This window comes from Melanerpes formicivorus, unplaced genomic scaffold (genome assembly GCF_026170545.1).
Source record: "Melanerpes formicivorus ecotype bairdi unplaced genomic scaffold, bMelFor1.0.p_v2 SCAF_144, whole genome shotgun sequence".
NCBI classification, from domain to species: Eukaryota; Metazoa; Chordata; class Aves; order Piciformes; family Picidae; genus Melanerpes; species Melanerpes formicivorus.
The window spans coordinates 625,106-642,523 of record NW_027142496.1 but is presented as its reverse complement, the minus strand read 5'-3'; the positions used below and the strand labels follow the sequence as shown (position 1 = coordinate 642,523).

General features: G+C 47.9%; 1 protein-coding gene across 1 annotated transcript in view; it reads left to right on the top strand.

Annotated features, from left to right (window-relative positions):
* The window catches only part of LHFPL6 (LHFPL tetraspan subfamily member 6), a 209,254-nt gene that overhangs the window by 76,792 nt on the left and 115,044 nt on the right, over positions 1-17,418 (top strand). The gene's annotated exons all lie outside the window — the stretch shown is intronic.

Here is a 17,418-nt window from a genome sequence, read left to right as displayed (position 1 = left end):
GCGTGGAGCCATCCAAGCTCTTACTCCTCTCTGATATTTTCATCTGTTGCAACACTCCATTTTGTCTAAGTACCTTCCTGGTGTGCAGACAGGTCAGTAGGTGCAGCCCTGAGCCAGCTGAAGATTCTCCACCTGCTCTTGGAAACTGCAAAGCTGCCTTGTCTCTCTGGACGTAGATCTGCAAGCACTGTGCCAGACTGGTGTGTCTACATAGCTTCCAGATTACATCTGACTGGCTGGGTGAGCTGGAGCCTTTAGAAATGCAGGCATCTGCTCTGCTGGACTGAGAAATGTGTTTGGGATACCAAATGCAATTCAATTATTCTTTTCTGTTAACTGTTGTGTAAAATAACTAACTAGAAATCATCATTAGTGTGAGGTCTGTAACAGGTCACGGCTCACTGCTGAAGTCCTAGGCTTACTCTTCAGGGGAGCTTTGACCCTTGCTGCTGGGCTCTTTTCTGCTGTGAATATCTCAGTATCTGTTCTGTGCAGGCAGTCTTCATTGTTATGCTGCGCTGGTACCTGGGTAAAACTGAAAACTTGTCATAAATAGGCAATCAGAGGAGATAAACTCAAGGCACTTTTTTACTTTCTGTGGAATTTTGCAAGTCTGCCTCAAACTTGTGGTTTTTTGTTTTCCTACTGCTCTTTATGCTTTCAGATAAGCTGGGTATTTCCAGGCAAGGCCTTCAGCCACCCATAACAAGCACACAGATTTGTTTGGCTACTCTCCATTTCTACTGTTGGTGCTGCATTTTACTGCTGACAGTATTTTCCTCTTGATGCTGGAAGACTATAAGGTCCTTATCATAGTATCACAGTATCAGTCAGGGCTGGAAGGGACCACAAGGATCATCCAGTTCCAACCCCCCTGCCATGGGCAGGGACACCCCACACTAGATCAGCCTGGCCACAGCCTCATCCAGCCTGGCCTTAAACACCTCCAGGGACAGGGCCCCAACCACCTCCCTGGACAACCCATTCCAGGGCTTCACCACTCTCATGGGGAAGAACTTCCTCCTCACCTCCAGCCTGAATCTCTCCACCTCCAGCTTCATCCCATTCCCCCTAGTCCTATCACTCCCTGAGATCCTGAGATCTCCTGACTTTTCCCACCAAACCCCCCCTCCAATCTCATACTGCTGTGCAGGGTTTCTTGGAGCTTCCCAAAGCTTTGCCTGTGTGAAACATTTTGAACAGAACAAATCAGCAACTTCTGCAGAAAAGTTTGTGGCATTGCCCCATCACCTTTGTCTTTCTGCTGAAGCCACTGGCAGTGCTTCCATCCATATAAACAGGAGGGAGGTTTCATCCACACTTGTGACAGTGATACTCTGCCTCTAGTTTTGCTGTGTGTAAAACTTAGGTGAAAAATATTGCTGTGAAAAATGTAATTTTCTTCTCTCACCATCAGCCTGCACAGGAAGGCAACCCATAAGCCTTGTGTTTCCAAGAGAGCCCCAAACCTGCCAGTACCTGCTAGTAACATTTGGTTAATGCATGATCAAACAGCAGGTCCTGGGCAGCCTGCTCATGCACACTTCCAGTGACCTCCTGTGAGAATCATAGAATCAATAAGGTTGGAAAAGACCTCAAAGTTCATCAAGTCCAACCTGTCACCCAACACCTCATGACTGCTAAACCATGGCTTCAAGTGCCACATCCAAACCCTTTTTGAACACCCCCAGGGACAGTGACTCCACCACCTCCCTGGGCAGCACATTCCCATGGCCAGCAACTCTCTCTGTGAGGCGTGGGAAGAGATGTAAGCTGTTTGGAAGCAAAGGAGGTAGACTCTGGGGTGACATGTTGAGACTGCATCAGCCTCTTTGGAGCTGAAGGAGTTGGGACTTCTGAGGAGTCCCTGAGGGGGAATCTCATGTTTTCATGGATAAATAGCAAAGTGGGCCAAGTGCTTCAGTTCAGTGCTCAGTGACAAATGATGCTAGAAACCCACCTGTCCAGAGCAGCCATCCAAGTGACTTGGAAAGCCTTGGTTCCCATTACTGCTACAGGAAAAGCTGTGCTTTGTACACGGCCTCTTCTTTGTCTGGGTAGCTCTCACTGTGAGTGGCAAAGGAGTGGGGCAGCGTGTCTGGACGAGTGAGGCTCCCTGACAGGAGGGATGGGCTGTGTCTCAGGTGATGGCAGCTCTGTGAAGGTCAAACATCTACCCTAAATCCACCATTTCTTCAGTATTTCTCTTGGTGGTGCTGCTGCTTTAAAGCAGTTGCTGCTCTGTCTGCTCCTGTCTGCCCTTGTGTGTCTCCTTTTGATGGGTCCATGCTGCTCTTCATTTGGCTATACATTGAGATGCATCAACCTCACCCAAGGCTGGAGTGAAACAGCCATACAGAACAACATTTGTATCTCTGTTTTCCCCCCATTGCTTTTCAGCTGGACTACTTCTGTCATCTAATTCACAGAATGTCCTCTCAGAAGGCTGGGCCAACAGCACTGAGGAGCAGTGAGGAGCAAAGAAAAGGGGTGGGAATATAGTGTGCTGCCAGTGCCAAAACTGTAAACTGATGTTTAAGATACATATCTTGCAGCATGGGATGAATCACAGGGTAGAGGTGCATGTCTCTATCTGCTGACCACACATCAATGCTCAGCAGCTAACTCAGAGGAGGGAAGCTGTTCAGGTGTCAAAACATAGGTGCCTCTTACCCACTGTGTGGTTCAGGGTATTCTTGTCCTCAGCTGACACTCCCAAGGGGAAGTCCTGTGTCGTTGCTGCCAGGCCTGTGCAGACATCTTGTCTCTGAAAAGGTACCTAAAATAGCACTAGAAGGGTGTGCTTGTGCAGCTGAATTACTCTGAAAGTTCAAAGTTAGGCAGTTGCAGCTAATTTCAGCTCACCAAGTGTGTGAAAACATCTTGTCAGTGCTAAGAGCACACATGTGGACCCCCTCTCCCAGCCTGCATCACCTAGTTTGGAGCAGTGCACAGGAGGGCTCATCCTGTCTCCCTGTGAGTGACAGGGAGCAGAATCCACAGAACAAATGTGAGAGCAGTGCATTCAGGGCATTGGTGACCCACCCCTGGTTCTGTACTTCAGTGACTGGAGAAAAGCAAAGCAATAGCTTCAATGATTCTTGAAGGAAATGACATTTTTAGTGGCTGTGCAATGAAAGAAAGGAAAACACTCTGAAGGGAGACAATACTGAGGAAGACTTACAGCTCTGAATCTCGTTTCTCTTTGCTGCCATGGCTTGGACATAATGGGTGGTGTTGGGAGCATGAGTCTGTGGCTTCCAGCAGCGTCCCCCAGAAAGAGCAATTATTCCACTTGTGCACCTGGGAAGCAATTTGCTGCTGCCCTGAGCTAGCAGTAGAGTTTCTCATGTTACTAGCCAGTAGGCTCGAAGGCGTCACCTGTTCCAATCCTTGGCTGCCTACCAGCCCTGTAAAGGGAAGGCATATCATTGACTCTGTGCCTACACAAGCCACAGGAGGCGAAGCAGAGGGGAAGGAGTTTTCTATTCCCTTGCAAGAGTGTGTGGTCCAAGCTGTAGTCTCAGCCCATGCACATACATTCTAATTAACTTGTAAAAGCTCTTTTTCACTGATGAACTTGCTCAGAATCTTCACTCTTGCTTTGCAGTGTATCCATGGGAGACCCTTGTGGTTAAAGACATTGGGCATGCCACGGAAGATGGGACCTGCTTTAAATATATGTTGTGTGCTGACCATTAAATAAAGATGAACTAAATTGCCCCATTTTCTGTCTCTGAGGCTGGTGGTTTGAGCACAGTACTCATCTGGGGAGAGTACATTTTGCTGCCAAGGCTGAGAGCACACACATTTATCATTAGTAGCAGCAGAGGGATGAGTTGCTTTCCCGTAGCCGTGTCTTTTGTTTGTGAGATTAACTTGTTTTCAACATTGAAAATGCAATGTTATGCAACAATTCCACACTCAGTCATTTGAGAACTGATTATGGTTTTCTCTCCTGTGTGAGTGCAGTGTTCTCCTCTCTTGAGCAGCATGCATTTGAGTTATTATTTACTGCAGGGATGGTTTATCAGGCTGTGAGCACAGGGAAAGACAGGGTCTTTTCACTGTGCAAGTAGACACATACTTTCTTTGCTGTCTTCCATTGGATCTGTTTTGTTTGCTGGTGAGAATATTTAATCTGCAGAGTTTATGGTCCCAGGCATCTTTAACCCAGAATCTGATGCTGCCTCAAAGCCAGAAGCAAAGCTGTTTGATGTGTGAAGTCTGGCTCTTGCCCCTACCCTAATGTTGGGTGTCAAATAGGGATTTAAACACATGATGTTGTGAAGCCTTTGGCTTCTGATGGTGATAGGTCTGTTGACTTTGAGGACAGGATGGAGGCATGGACGAGGAGCTGATGCAGATGAAAGTGATTGTTCATTCTGCTCCGCCTGGTGCGATGCCTGTTCTGTCTGTACTATTGTATCGCATTCTGTCTGCATTAATCCTTGGTTCTCCCTAATGCTGTGGAGCATCTTCAGCAGAAATTCACACATGCATGATGAAAATTGCCTCAGCAATTGGATTGAAGGCAAGATGGGGGAGAATGTGTGGGCAGCAGTGGGAATCTCTTCACAGATGTGAGGAGGAGGTTCTTCCCCATGAGAGTGGTGAAGCCCTGGAATGGGTTGTCCAGGGAGGTGGTTGGGGCCCTGTCCCTGGAGGTGTTTAAGCCCAGGCAGGATGAGGCTGTGGCCAGCCTGATCTAGTGTGGGGTGTCCCTGCCCATGGCAGGGGGGTTGGAACTAGATGATCCTTGTGGTCCCTTCCAACCCTGAATGATACTGTGATACTATGATTCAGCTGAGTAGATTTTTTGGATGGAGAGAGGAGAGAGTTCATGGAAACAATCATGCTGTAGTTTGGTTATGAAACACCCTGAAATGTAACATTAGGCCACACCTCGAGTCCTGTGTCCAGTTCTGGGCCCCTCAGTTTAGGAATGAGGTTGACTTGCTGGAAGGTGTCCAGAGAAGGGCAACGAAGTTGGTGAGGGGTTTGGAACACAGCCCTGTGAGGAGAGGCTGAGGGAGCTGGGGTTGCTTAGCCTGGAGAGGAGGAGGCTCAGGGGAGACCTTCTTGCTCTCTACAACTACCTGAAGGGAGGTTGTAGACAGGCAGAGGTTGGTCTCTTCTCCCAGGCAAGCAGCACCAGAAGAAGAGGACACAGTCTCAAGCTGTGCCAGGGGAGGTTTAGGCTGGATGTTAGGAAGAAGTTCTATGCAGAGAGAGTGATTGCCCATTGGAATGTGCTGCCTGGGGAGGTGGTGGAGTCACCATCACTGGAGGTGTTCAGGAGGAGACTTGATGGGGTGCTTGGTGCCATGGGTTAGTTGTTTAGGTGGTGTTGGATGATAGGTTGGACATGATGATCTTGAAGGTCTCTTCCAACCTGGTCTGGTCTGGTCTGGTCTATTCTATTATCTCTATTCTATTCTATTCTATTCTATTCTATTCGTAGAGTAGAATAGAATAGAAGTAGAGTAGAGTAGAATAGGGTAGAATGGAATGGAGTAGAATAGACTTTCTTTTTAAGTGTTTGCAAAATGGGAGTCTAATGAAAGTTGTAGCATGTTCCAAGTGTTACAGAATAGCTTCTCCTTAAGGGCTGAGTAGGTAAGACTGTTCAGCCAGGAAAATGTGTCACTGAAAAGGCTATGTGAAAGACTTCTAAACCAGCGAGCTGTGAGGAAAAGTGAGTAGTGAACTCTCCTATTAATTGTAAAAACCCCTAAAATACCTGAAAGAATCATAGCAGGCAGTCTGTTTGAACCGAGCAAAGGGAGATGTTTCCTCACACCAGCAATAAGCAGCGTCCTCAGCAATTGCTGAAAATGCTGAACTGCTTCTTTTGTAAGAACAATTAATGGCAGAACAATGCCCCAAGAGCTGCTGGGTATTGGACATTGCCTCATGCTGGGAACGTTTTTGAGCTGCAAAGGCTGCAAGCCTGGAGGAATGATATGGGGAGCAGCTATCCATGCTTAGTCTGTTCTTCAGGTGATCAAATAGGAGACTAGGAGGATTCTGTGCTCTTGAAGTTCAGTTTCTGTCCATCTGCAGCTGTGGGAAGGTCAGCCTGAAACTTCTGGTAAGGTTTTCCTGTTCTTCCTTGTGCACACTGCTGCTGGCCAAGCCATATGGGTGTCTGCTGCATGTTGTTGGCATGCAGAAAGGAACAAAATCCTGTGCTTACTCTCTAAAAGTATGTTTGGAGTGCCTTTTAAAGCATGCTTTTTCTTTATTCTTTTTCCCCCCTTTTTTTCCCCCCCAAGCATAAAACCACAGCTGTGCACTGATGATCTGAGTGCCTTGGGTTTAATTGTCTGCTTCTATACTAGGGAAAGACATGGAAAGGTAAAGATAGCATAAGCTACCGTGGGGAATTCTTGGGTCCCTTGTTTTCCAGGGTGTATTGGACGGCCTGCCAGTTCCTGATATGAAGATAGCTACTCCAGAGCTGCTCTAATTTATGCTTATCTTTCTACAGGCTTTGGGAAGCAAATAACAGGAGAGCAGCACACTCCAATTATGCCCTTGATATGCCTCTTATCCTGGGGACCATAAGCGTGACAGCCCATATTGTATCTGCTCCTTGTGTCTGCTCCTTGAGGAGGCACAGCAAAAGGGAGAGAGGGAGGAAGGGAGGGGAGTCCCATGTAGTTAGCAGCAGGGTCATTGCTCCTGGTTTTAACTACCTTTGGGATTTTCCTTGCTTCTTGGATTTTGCTGTTTATGAAAGTGCAGCTGGTAAGGTAAGCTCATTTTAGTTTGTGATAGCAGGATGGAGAATCAAGTCTGCTAGACTGCTGCAGGCAAATGGAACATGGGTTCAGAGATTTTCAGAGCTGCTTTGTCTTTGTCACTTGGAATTCCTCCATCCTTATCATCATCAGCTCACCCCCTGCATCCTACATCCACTTCTGTAATTCACATCAGCAAAATGACCAAGACAAAGCATCCATCCTTTGAAAAGTAAAGTATCAACTCTGAACCCACTGATGTGTGCTTTCCCTCCTCACCACCTCTCTCACTCTCAGAAGTGTTTATGCTTTCATTCCTCCCTAGCTGCCAGGAGCAGCCACTAAGGCATTTGACTTTAAATGATGAGTCTGCAGCCAGAGAGGGCAAGAGGGTGGTCTCTTAAGCGTGGCTGGGAGTCATTATTCCAGGTTAATTACTGGGGGAATTCACGTGGTGAGCATCCATCAAGGCTTAGGCACCTCAGATTTCTTCTGTATACACTGGCCTGTGCCCTCACTGAGTGAGATGTCTTTTGTCTTAATGCTGTTGCTGTATTGTCAGCTGAATGTATAGCCAAGAATACTCTGAAAATGGGAAACTCAGACCAAAAACCATCAAATACCCCAAGACTGTGAATGTTAGTTTGCATAGCACAGGGAATAAATGTGGACTGCCTGGGGTGAGTTATAAACTATAGCAATTTGGCACTGATGGGAAAAGGGCTCATAATGGATTGTAACATGTTCCCCTTGCTTAGGGTTGCTGAATCCCGTGAAGGAATGTGGAGTGCAGGAGAACATGCACAAGCCAGCTTCTCTGGTGGGACTGAGGCAATGCACTGGGTGAAAGCACTGGCACTGCTATTTCCTTCAGCCAACCAGTGGTTATTTTAAACACTTGGGAACAACTGAGTGTTCCTCCCTCCTGGAACTGTCTTCTTTTTGAGAGCAGCATCTGTTAAACAAAAGAGATCAGGTGATCCATGGGAATAAATGGTAGTTTTAACTTTTCCATGCAGAATACTGAAGAACCAGAGGGGGAGAAGGCTTCAAAACATAAAATGTCAGTTGCACCCTTGAAATGGTGCCCAGGCCAAGGAGACAGCCTGGCTTCAACCTCCCCCATCATAACATGTTCCATCTCTCACAGTTCACCATTAGAAGCAGTTTGCAGTTGTCCCCCAGCCTTTTGTCTTGGGCCCTTGTTTGACACAAGCTTAGGAAAGGGGTAGGGTGAGACTTAAGAAAGCTGTGAAAAGAAACTCTTTGCTTTCTTTGACCATGCTGCTGGAACCTGCTCTCTCACCTACCATAGAATCATAGAGCTGTTGTGGCTGGAAAAGACCTCTGAGGTCATCAGGTCCAACCTCCAGCCTGACACCACCATGGCCATCAACCTATGTCCTGGAGTGCCACAGCCACCTGATTCTTGAACAGCTCCAGGGACAGTGACTCCACCACCTCCCTGGGCAACTTGTTCTGAAGCCTGACCACTCTTTCTGTAAAGAAACATTTCCTAATATCCAATCTAAAACTCCCCTGGCACAGTTTCAGGCTGTTTGCTCTTGTTCTGTCACCTGACACTGGGGAAAAGAGGCCGACTCTCACCTCCTCATAGCCTCCTTACAGAGAGTTGCAGAGAGCAAGTAGGTCTCCTCTCAGCCTCCTCTAGGCTAAGCAATCCCAGCTCCCTCAGGCACTCCTTGTATGATTTCTTCTCTAGACCCTTCACCAGCTTTGTTGACCTTCTCTGGACACCCTCCAGCAACTCAGTGTCCTTCCCGTGGTGAGGGGTCCCATACTGAACACAGTGTTTGAAGTGTGGCCTCAAGACTTTATGGCTGCAAGATGCAGAGCACACAACAGTGGACTGGTAGATGAGTTCTGGGGTGCACATAGAGCACCTGGGAGCAGGGGCTGGGTGCAGTGGTTGCTTTCTGCCATGGGCAGAATCACTGTGTGCCTGGGCAAGAGGATGAAATGTGCCATGCTTCGGCTGCACCGCGATCAGTGAGCTCAATTAACAGCCCACATTCTGACAGCTCCACTTTCAGCCCTGACAGCAGCACAGAGTGGAAAATCTGCTGAATGCTTGCCTGCTCAGTTTGGTTTCATATTAATATTCCTCCATCATAAACCTTGGGCAAGTGCCATGTAGCTGGGGTTGGGTGGGAAGAGGGGAGGGGGAAACCCAGGCATTATTTCTGTGACAGGACAGCAGTACATGGTGGTGAGGACATCATGTGCTGCTGGTAGGGGAAGAGTGTGAAGTCAAGAGTAGGAAGTTACATGGAGGGGAAGAGCAGGGGAGAAGGAATGCTGGAGAGACACAGCTCACTGCTGGCTTCTAAACCTTTTCATTCACTGTGTTCACTCCCATTGTGGATGCAGTGGCTCATGAGGATGATTTGCTGCACCGTGTCCTGGTGCTGCTGCTCGAGGAACACTTCTGCTGGAAGGGCCCTGTGTGGGACAGCACCACAGGGCATCAGCACAGAGAGAGCAGTGCCTCTTTCACCCTGAGGCTGATGCCCCTGTCTCTGCTGCCTTCCTTGCAAAGGGAAGCAAAAGCCAAGATTGCAAAATGTTGTAAAACAGACCCAGAGGCTATTCTGGGGTTGGTTGGTTGTATCCTTTCTTCTTCTCTTCCCCTCCGCCCCAGGGATTGTGAAGAGTTGCTGGGAGAAGGAATTGGGTCCTGCCTGACCAACCTGATCTCCTTATATGCCCAGGTGACTGCCTGGTGGCTGTGGGGCAGGCTGTGGATGGAGTCTGCCTGGACCTCAGCAAGGCCTTTGACACCATCCCCCACAGCAAACTCCTGGCCAAGCTGTCAGCCCCTGGCTTGGACAGCAGCTCTCTGAGCTGGGTTAGGAACTGGCTGGAGGCTGAGCCCAGAGAGTGGTGGTGAATGGTGCCACAGCCAGCTGGCAGCCAGGCACCAGTGGCATCAGCCAGGCACCAGTGGCATCCCCCAGGGATCAGTGCTTGGCCCCATCCTGTTCATATCTTTATTGATGATCTGGATGAGGGCATTGAGTCCATCATTGATAGATTTGCAGATGACAGCAAGCTGGGGGCAGGAGTTGATCTGCTGGAGGGTGGAGAGGCTCTGCAGAGGGACCTGGACAGGCTGGACAGATGGGCAGAGTCCAAGGGCATGAGATTGAACACATCCAAGTGCCAGGTTCTACACTTTGGCCACAGCAACCCCAGGCAGTGCTACAGGCTGAGTGGCTGGAGAGCAGCCAGGCAGAGAGGGACCTGGGGGTGCTGGTTGAGAGTAGGCTGAAGATGAGCCAGCAGTGTGCCCAGGTGGCCAGGAGGGCCAATGGCATCCTGGCCTGCATCAGGAAGAGTGTGGCCAGCAGGAGCAGGGAGGTCATTCTGCCCCTGTACACTGCACTGGTTAGGCCACACCTTGAGTCCTGTGTCCAGTTCTGGGCCCCTCAGTTTAGGAAAGATGTTGAGATGCTGGAAGGTGTCCAGAGAAGGGCAACAAAGCTGGGGAGGGGTCTGGAGCACAGCCCTGTGAGGAGAGGCTGAGGGAGCTGGGGTTGCTTAGCCTGGAGAAGAGGCTCAGGGGAGACCTCATTGCTGTCTACAGCTCCCTGAAGGGAGGTTGTAGCCAGGTGGGAGTTGGTCTCTTCTCCCAGACAACCAGCACCAGAACAAGAGGGCACAGACTCAAGCTGTGCCAGGGGAGGTTTAGGCTGGAGGTTAGGAAGAAGTTCTTCCCAGCAAGAGAGATTGGCCATTGGGCTGTGCTGCCCAGGGAGGTGGTGGAGTCCCCATCCCTGGAGGTGTTTAGGAAGAGCCTGGCTGAGGCACTTGGGGCAGTGGTTTAGTTGATGAGATGGTGTTGGGTGATAGGTTGGACTTGATGATCTTGGAGGTCTCTTCCAACCTGTTTGATTCTGTGATTCTGTGACTGATAATTTGGAAGGGGCCCCAGCTTCCCAGAAATTTCCTATCTTGCATTTCTCCGTGTGAAAATTCTGGCTTTCATGGTGAAGTCAGGTGAAGGCCACAGCTCAGCAGTGAAGTAAGGCAGTTTGGATGGCTGTGCCCTGCAGAGATGGGACAGAGGCAATGTCTGCTGCTCCTTCTTGAAAGCCCTTTTTTCCCAGGAGGGAAAAGAAGTGGTTGTCTGTGTGGATACCAGAGGAAACTTCATTCCTTGGGTCGCAGCAGCTTGTCTGTGGATGGAAGTGGAGGGCTCCACCTGTAAACTCTATAGCTATCAATGTGTCTACAACCGGTGACCTTACAGTGTAGCAGCTCCTATGCTGTCAGAGGTTGGGGATGCATTGACAGCTATGAAGTTTACAGGTGAAGCCCTCCCCAGCAAGCCCCAGTTTTGCAGAGGAAGGGGAAGACGCTTCTCTCTAGCTGGAGCAATGCAGAGGGAGCTCTGTGCATCAGGACTGACGTTCCCAAGTGCACCATAATCTGCTCTCACATAAATAAACAGCATGCAGCTGTCACAAAAGCTTCCATGGATTCAGGGCAGAAAAAAGAGAGGATAAAGATATGTGGCAATTAAAATATTTAGTATTCAAATGAGCCTCTGTCCTATGGAGTGGACCCAGAGCGTTTTCTTGATAGCAAAAGTAAATCCAGCCAGCTGGAAGCTGTCCCTTCAACACAGTAAGGGCCTGCTGTGGCTGAGCTAATGCCCTCAGATGCTCCATGACTGCCATGCTGAAGGTGAATCAGGCACTGTTTACAGTGTCATTGGAACACAAGGCTTCAGTCATTGTCCTCAAGACTGTGAATCTTGCCCTCTTATCTGACCAGTTCCTTCTTGTCCTGCTTTCCTCTGTGGTGCCCAGGCAAAAATTACTCTTGCAACTCTCTTCATGAAGTCTCTAAAATGTCTTGATGGGTAAGCACACACCTCCAATTCAGTGGGCAGCTTGAAAAGTATTTTATAGCCAGTGTACAAAGAAACACTCTTCAATGTCTGCTCTGAAGCAGATGAGGTGCTCGAGAGTGCAGTCGTTTCAGGGCTTTTGCCAGTTTACAGCTGCAGTGGTAGTTTTGGTGGCTGTGGCTGGAGGCAGGAGCAGCGTGGATGCTGCCCTGGTCGATGTACAACACAATATTACTGTGATGCCAACTGGAGATAAACTTCTTAATTAAAAACTGAGGAAAGCATGCTTAGATGTTTCCTAGAAAGTAAGATTGGAGTGTAACCTGAACCTTTATCAATAGGATGGGTGATAGGAGGTAATCTTGGTGCTCTGAGTCCTTTCACTTGCAAACAGCAAAGCCCTTCTGCACAGAAGTGGTCCTGCTTTCCAAACCACTCTCTGCCATGTTGACAAAAGAAATCAGTGTTTGTACTCCAACACAAGGCATGCCACTGCTGCATGCCTCTGGACATGAGGAGCATGTTTGCTAACAAAAGGCTAACAGGCTGCCTGTAAAGCACTAAAAATTGAGACACTTCTGGCAAGGGTTTCGCTTGCAGTGGGGCTGGTGTGGTCACACGGGCACATTCGCTTTTCCTTGTCCTTCACAACTGCCTGCTCTTAAAAGGTGACAGCAAAATCAGGCCTGGTACAGGCAGAGCTGCTGAGTTCCCTGCTGCCCACAGGTTTGGGTGGGTAAAAGCAGAGGGAGTCTACTGAAGCTCTGCTAAAGACAGTCAAGATCAAACAGCCATGGCTTGTAACAGTCGGCTGGGTATTTCCTAGGCGTCACTGGACACGTCCCCAGGTGATGCAAATTGGTGGGGCTTCGCTCAGCTCTGTGGGCTGTGTTGGTTTCTCTTCAGGTGCTGCCTTTCTGACAGCTTCTGAAGAGGCTTTTTTGCATCAAAAGGTTGAGAATTAGACCTCTGGGATGAATAGTGCAATGAATTTAGGAGCAGCTACCCAGGAAGCTGACTTAGCGATGAGAACTTGCTAATAAAGTGTTTGACGAGGAAGGGAACTGGTATTTGAGAGTAATAGGCCAACAATGGAGCTCAAAGGAAATGTTTGAGACTCTCAGATGTCTCAGCTGATTTTTGATGCTGAAAAGATATCAGGTAGTCAGAGCTAGCTGCACGCTGGAGACTGGCATGAAACGTGCTGTGCAGTCTGTCTTCCAGCTGACAAAACATCCAGGCCATTACGAGGCAATCAGGCCAGCGTTGTGTCTTTTAATACATTTCCAGACTTTAGTTCCTGAAATCTCCAGAGGATCATGAGTCTCCAAGGTCATCAGGGTTTCGACCTTCTTTTTTATTGCCATGGCAACCAAAGCTGTCTTTAGTGTTTAAATTAGTTAATCAATTGCAGTCCTTGATTTATGCTCGTTGGCAGCAGCCATCCTTGAAAGCTATTTCTCGACTAATATGTGCTTTTATCTCAGGAGGGTATTCCCACACCTCAGTTGAATAAGGCCCTTTGATAGAGGTATTCAATTCATCATCTGAATTCAGTACCTTGTCTGAGGCCAACTAATATGAAGCACTATTATAGATTCCCCCCAAAGAATCATCCCAATTCTGCTTTGCAGCCCCTTTAGGAGAAGCAGGGGGTCACTTAATTGGGAAAAAGCACAGGCTCTAATTGCTTCCATAAAAAAGGAGAAGGCTCCACCTTTGAACTGTGTGCAAATGAAATTACAATGCACAAACAAGTTAATCACTTCAAAGAACTCTCCCGAATGAGGTCACAACATGAATGGTTTTCTGTTTCACTGACATGTTCTAATGCTCTATGACTCTTCTGAGAAGCAGCATGGGATAAAGGACTGAGGGCAGGGTCGCTGACTGAAATGCCCCAAGACCCAGGCCTGTGTGGCTTTGGGTACGTCCATCCAGCCCTCTGTGACTCAATTCCCTGAGCTGTGAAGTGCAACTGATGCCTACCTTGCTCGTGTGGAATCACACAGGGTCGGTGGTGAGTGTTGTCCTGTTTGCAACTGCACCTTCTCTGTTTCTTTCCTTCTGTTGAGCAGACACACCTGCACAATCACAGGAGCTTGCAGCCAGTTCAGACTGTGCTCCAAGCTGCTTCAAGAGAGTCACAAACTCCAGTGGATGCCCAGTAAGGGACTTCTGGAGGTCTCTAGCCCAGGCCTCTTCTCAAAGCTGATCCCTCAAGTTGTACAGGCTGTGTCCAGGAGATTTTTCTTTTTAATACTTCCAAGAATGGAGATCCTACAACCCCTGTGGGCAGCCTGCAGCCTGCACTGACACTGCTTCACCTCTGCAGAGAGGAATTCCTGGGAGCTGTGCTCTCCAGTGATGTGTGCTCACACGGTAACGTATTTTAATAGTTTTGCCTTTAAACCTACTTTGCTTCCTCGGGCAGTTAGTGAAGCCAGGCTTTGTCTGGCTCATGTCTGCACACATCCTGAGACATTGCCAGTTCATGCTCTATGTGGTAGCTCTGTCTTAAAAGTGATTTCCAAATATTAGTCAAGCTTTGATCCGCGAGTAGAGTTTTCTGTCTCTTCTAGCCATTGATAGCAGATTTAAGAATGAGAAGCTTGGAGAAAGCTGGGAACTTCTTGATGAACTACTAGAAAACAAAACCAATGTCTTGTTTTGAGCTCTCTTCTCAGCTAGAGTCCTGGATCTCAAAACCAGTGGCATTTGGTGGAAACAGAACTTCTTGTCGTGTCTGTCAATGCCTGTTATTCATTGACTTGTAGAGAAAGACACGGACTCTGCAGTGCCCAGCAAGCCTGTGTGCTGCTGAATGGTGGAGAGGTGCTCTGCACCTTAATTTTCACTAATGGAGAGTGCAGCACGCTGCCTGCAGAGTTAGGGAGCAATTCCTGCAGTTCAGCATGGTGATTCTCTCTGTTGCCTTAGACCAGTGGTCCCTGGGGACACGTCTGTCTGGGCCAGCTTCTGATGTGACCTCATCGTGATGTTAAACCCATGTTCTTCCTGCCCTTATGCAAACAGCCTTGCAGTCCAGATGAGCAGGCTCTCTGTTGTTTAAAGGGTGGCTGATGCCAAAGCGAATCGCTTCTTTTGCTGAGCAATTCCAAAGGATAACCTCCATCAGTGTTCCGCAGGGGCTGCTGCGGCCGCGCAGTGCCTCTGCTTGAGCTCCAATTGTTTAGCAGTTCTTGGCCCCCAAATGCTCTTCTTCCTGAGACTCCTTGAAAGTTGTCACATGATGGCCAGTGGGCACAATGCCTTCTCCTGCTGTGCACTCACTGTATGCTAGGCTCATGTTTTACTCTCTCCTCATGGCCAAGAAGGCTGTTGTTGGGGTGAAATGGAACCAAAGAAGCGGCATACGTGGGGACTGGCAAAAGTGCACTGGCAGCCTATCTATGGAAGGTGTGGACTGATTCCCTGTTCAGGGAATCAACACAATCAGAGTAATTTTCATATGTTTGCTTACAGCCTTGGACATATTTCCCCTGTAACTCGAAGAGGGCTTTAATTTGGATGAGTGTTGACGCAGCTTTGATCACAAAGTTGAGGCTTTGCCACATGCATCGACTGAGTGCTACCAATTGAACTGACGAGCACCATGTTTGCAGTTCCTCTGGAACAACACTATCTGTTTTCAGAGGGACTAATTAGTTGTGATGCTCAGAGAAAGGATTTCAGCAGTAACTTAAGGAGTTTATTACTTAATGCACAATAAATGAAGTGGGAAAAGGGATGGAGGTTAGGGTGTAGCTTTCTCTCCTATAATGTTTGAGCTAATTGCAGATACTCAGAATAGTTTGAATGTCATTTTGGCACCAGTCCTGAGCTTTTTAATCTGACCTTATTCTCTGATGTGATTATGCAGCTGAGAAGCACCCAGGTCCTTTATGAAGTTAACAAAACAAGACAAACAGTGCTGGTGCTGTGCCAGACAGCCATGGTCAGCGGCTGTTGGTGATCCCTGCTGCTGGGAGCTGCACCGGGAGCAGTGGCAGAATGCTTTTTGTTGGGGTCAGGATCCCTTGGGTCTGCTGGAGACTGCTTACAAATTACCTGTAAGAACAAGATTCTGTGACAGTCTCTCCCTAAAGATGAGCTAAACCAACAAGATTTGGAAACACAAAGTCATGGCACCTCAGAAGAGGTTTGTGTTGGGCTTTTGAACTCCTTGGCTTTTTGGTCTGACATGGGCTCCATCTCCTTCTGGAGCACCAGTAGTGAGTGGTAAACTATTCAGGCACTTGGCAGGTCACTGTTTGTAGGAGTGAAACTTGTGTGTAGCAATTGGCTGAAAAGGAAAGCAGGGTGAAAGGAACCTTTCAAGTGAAAGGCAGGATTTGGTGTTTTCTCATTTCAGGAACTAAAGCCATAGGACACCATCTGAAGTGTCAAACTAAGGAGAAGTTGCTGAATGAAGAAAGCTGTGTTAACCATCAGATGCCAACTGCAAAAAGCAGAATGTGCCTTTGATGCCCACACTATCTGTAGGGAATGTTTTAATTGTGCCCAGATCAGGAGTGGTTGTCTTACACTGACTTAGACCGGGACAGCCTTTCATTCTCCATCAGGCTTTGCTCTCATTCTCATTTCATTTTTGCTCTGCTCTTTGCCTTTCTGCTTTCTCTGCTTTTCTTCCCCAGTTGTTCTTATTAAAAAAAACCCCAACCAAACACCCAAACCCAAACAAGCCAGCTACAGAAAGTTCCTATTTCTGTCTTGCCATCTGGTCCCACTCCACAGTGGCTTTCCTGCTAGATCGCTACCACTGGAACTGCCGAGCAGGTGTACTCCGTTCCAGGCACACACATTTGCCAGGGGCTTTTGCTTGGAAAATGCAGTTTGTAAGACACTTAGGATGGTAGTGCTTGGGACCCACAATTAAACCAAGATTTTATTGTTGTTAATGAAAGAAATCCAATCTTTGTTGTTGTTATCCCCTGCTCCTGTTAGGTACCAGAATTCTCTCATCTCATTTTCTCCTTTCATTTTTTTACACAGAAGCTCTGCTTTCCCTTACAGACCATCATCCTTCCTTCCCTTCCTTACTTACTGTGGTATCCAAGTGTCTTCTCCCATGTAATTAATCACTGTCCTGTGTTCTCTTGCTCATTCTCTCTGCAAGAGCAGTGGGATGTTCACTGACATCATTTTGCAAGGAAGAGTTTCAGTTTGGGTTGTAGTTCTGTGTTTTCTTTATTCTGCTTTTGTTTATTTCTTCCCCTCCCTTCTAGTGAGTGCATGGAGACTTTATTCTGTTCTCTTTCTTTGTCAGTTTGCTCTAGTAGCCTTCAGTGTCTCCAGTCATTCACAGTGCCTCTCCACCTCACTAATGTCTCTGGATGAGAAGATTGATCGTGGTGTCACAGTTTAGTTTCTCTAAGGTATAGATAACTGAGTAAGATTTAGTGGGCTTCAAAGGACAAACTCTCAGAGGAACAGCAAGACATTTAAATTCTGTGGAAGGACTTGTCAAGGAACAGTAACAGTGATAGAGATTGATACTACAGTGAGAGCAGTGTGGAGAGTGGATTTATTTGTGAAACACATGAGCAGAAGACTCCTCTGCTGCCTGGCACCTGATGATGCAGGTTATTGCTGGAAGCCTGGCTTTGAAGCTGGCTGTAGCCACGCTGAGCTCTGTGTCCAGGACCATTCCTAGCAAGTGAAAGCTCACAACAGATTGACTTTTCCAAATTAACCAAGGAGGGTATTTCCTGTTGATTGCTGAAATCTCAGCAGTCAGGAACCAGATGATGACAAAACCAGGCTCGTAAAATG